This window comes from Rutidosis leptorrhynchoides, chromosome 1, assembly GCF_046630445.1.
Source record: "Rutidosis leptorrhynchoides isolate AG116_Rl617_1_P2 chromosome 1, CSIRO_AGI_Rlap_v1, whole genome shotgun sequence".
In the NCBI taxonomy this organism is placed as follows: domain Eukaryota; kingdom Viridiplantae; phylum Streptophyta; class Magnoliopsida; order Asterales; family Asteraceae; genus Rutidosis; species Rutidosis leptorrhynchoides.
The window spans coordinates 517,021,017-517,023,755 of record NC_092333.1 but is presented as its reverse complement, the minus strand read 5'-3'; the positions used below and the strand labels follow the sequence as shown (position 1 = coordinate 517,023,755).

Below are 2,739 nucleotides of genomic sequence, written 5' to 3'. Positions count from 1 at the left end.
AGTTTGTAGGCGACAGTTGGACGGAAATGAGTTTGTGGGCGACATCGGTACATTTGTGTAAGTTTGTAGCCTATTTTTGGCTTTAACCCATATGATATTATGTCATTTTAACCAACCAATAATTGTCTAAATTATATAATTTAAGGAATTAATAATTATACTTACGATATACAGAAGCAAAAAATAGAGGTCAGAGTATTGACTATTGTGCTAGTTAACAATAATGTGTAATATACCGTACCCACTCAGCTTGTAACTATTGTTCTAACAGCTTGCATATGTTGTCGTATACTTGCACTATATAGTTCAAATTATAAAGTAAAGATCATTTTACATTTAAAGAAAAATATTGATCATATATATATAGATGTGTAATTGATGTTCTATACCATCTTAAAAAAACAAGTGTCATCCATATAGATCAAACAAATTCTCCCCTATTCTAAAAAAATTATAAACTTCAGAATTCTACAACCAAATAATGCTACAATACAAGTTTTGATCTTAACAATATCTCTCTATTTATATGTTTTTCTAATCTACTTTATTTGTAATCATCAATGAAAGTTTGAGAATAGTTGCCATGGTCCAAATAATAAACCATTTTAGAGTAATTTCAAAAACGAAAGTGTCATATAGATGGGTAATTCATATAAAATTATTGATCAAACACAAAATTTCCGGTCTGGTAATTTTCCTGAAACTTCGGGTTTGGTACGCCCCGAACCAAAAACCGATTTTGGCAAAATAGCGGACCGTACCTAAAATCTTCGGTTCCGGTCCGGTTCAGTTCGGTCTTCGGGATTTTTCGGTTTTCCAGTACCATGCACACCCCTACACACTATCAGAAAAGCGCTTCTATTATCCTCACCATTTGATTCTCTACATCCTCTGGAAGCGGTGGTGGAGGTACTTTCGTGGGCCGTAGTCGTGGCACTAAGTCACCACCACCTTCTCTATCATGTGAGGAAATAAACTTAAGACACCAATATTTTGCCTCTTTTACCACCAAAGCACCAATTGATGATCAATCTGGGAACCAGGGAAAAAGTACTACTTCCTTCTTCAAGCCTTTTGTCAGTTCTATCATCCAGTGCAGCAGGTAAAAAGCTTGCCTAAGCAACAACACCTGTTGGTAACGACAAGGTCGAGGACGAAGTAAACAAAGATAAGGTATCCTTTTCATGCTATCTAAATTTGTAAAATTATCTTTTTAAACTTTGTTTGGTTGCTTAATATTCTTGGAGGCTGTGATGATTGTGATGATCTGTATCGACAATTTGCGTTTATGAAGCTTTTTTAGCCTTATAGATATCCGCTGCAAATTGATTGTATTCGATCATATTGCTAAGTTAAACTTGAGGTCTTATTTTTTTTTTTTTTTCCCTTTTAGGTTAACAAATTATTGTCTTGATTGATACACGGACTGACTCAGTATATTCACCACCAATTGTTTGAATTGTTTTCTTACAGTCTAATCCGAAGAATTCTATAGGCATATTGACAATGAGTACTTCTGAAGTCAAGAACATTCTTTTTCCTACTAGTGATATTGATGAAATCCTGCATAACCTTAAGTGTTAGCTTCCTTCCTACTCTTGTTTTTATGTTATATGTCTTTGCAGGGTAGGGTAGGATCATATTTTCTTAATGAATTTCACCTTGTTGCTTAGATCAATTAATGAGAGGTGGTGCCTTAAACAAGGGATCAAATCTGCTTGGTGGCATTTTCCGCTTGACGAACAAAGTAAGAAAAGGATGCTTTTCTTTACTGGAGGGTATGCATATATTTTTACCCAGATTAACTTGTGTTCCGGATATTTTTATCTATCCACAGCTTTTAAAACCTACTGAAGAATAATTCAGACTTCTACATGAACTTCACAAAGTCTCGAAAGCCACGATTGGTGTGTTGGTCGATGTTGAAAGTGAGCATCCAGTCAAGTGTATGTTGAGCAGAGCATGACAGTGAAGACGAAGTCGATGGCGATATTGCAGACTTTGAAGAACAAAGAGCACGGTTTCTTTTTTGTAAGGATCCACCTAGGAAACAAGAAAATTTATAGTCAATATATATTTGCATCTGAATAAATAAAAGACGAATCAATTGTGGTAGTGCGTTCTTGCTGGCATTCAAAGAGTTATTACGTGTAAGCCCGAAAGTTTATAACCATTATCTTTCACTTGACTTTGCATTTATATGTCACAAAATTTCATTCCTCGTCCTTAACTTTACATCAAATTTGACTCCATATTTTTTTTTTGTGCATTCCTCGTCCCTAATGTTTGAACTTTCTACATTCCTCGTCCTCCCGTCCAGTATCCGTCAACTTCAACCGTTAAATACAGACATGTGACAAGCATGTGAGGGTAAAAAGGTCATTTTAACCCTAACATCTATCTATATCACCACACCATCGTTCATCCAAATCATTATTCCCCAAATCCATATCAACCCTAATTTCTATCTTCATCACCATTCATTCATATCTTCATCATCGTTCATCCAAATCAACTCTAATTCCAAATTAATACTCATCATCATCGTTCATTCATCTTCATCTTGTAGCTTGTTCATCACCATAGTTCATCTTCATTCGGTTTGACTTTCTTTGACTTTTTAGTGGGTTTTGATTCTGAACTGTTTTAATCAAATCTGAAAAAGTAGAAACGTTCACAATCATCTAGTGATCATTTCCTCAAAATTTCAGGGATTAATTTGTCCATTTGATAGGGTTT

At 34.9% G+C, this 2,739-nt stretch overlaps 1 long non-coding RNA gene across 1 annotated transcript; it reads left to right on the top strand.

Annotated features, from left to right (window-relative positions):
• The first annotated feature begins 621 nt into the window (after window positions 1-621).
• LOC139876723 (uncharacterized) lies at window positions 622-2,235 on the top strand. The gene is made up of 4 exons (XR_011768262.1): window positions 622-1,173; window positions 1,474-1,579; window positions 1,674-1,747; window positions 1,838-2,235. It is a non-coding gene; the product is annotated as an uncharacterized lncRNA (long non-coding RNA).
• The last annotated feature ends 504 nt before the right edge of the window (window positions 2,236-2,739 follow it).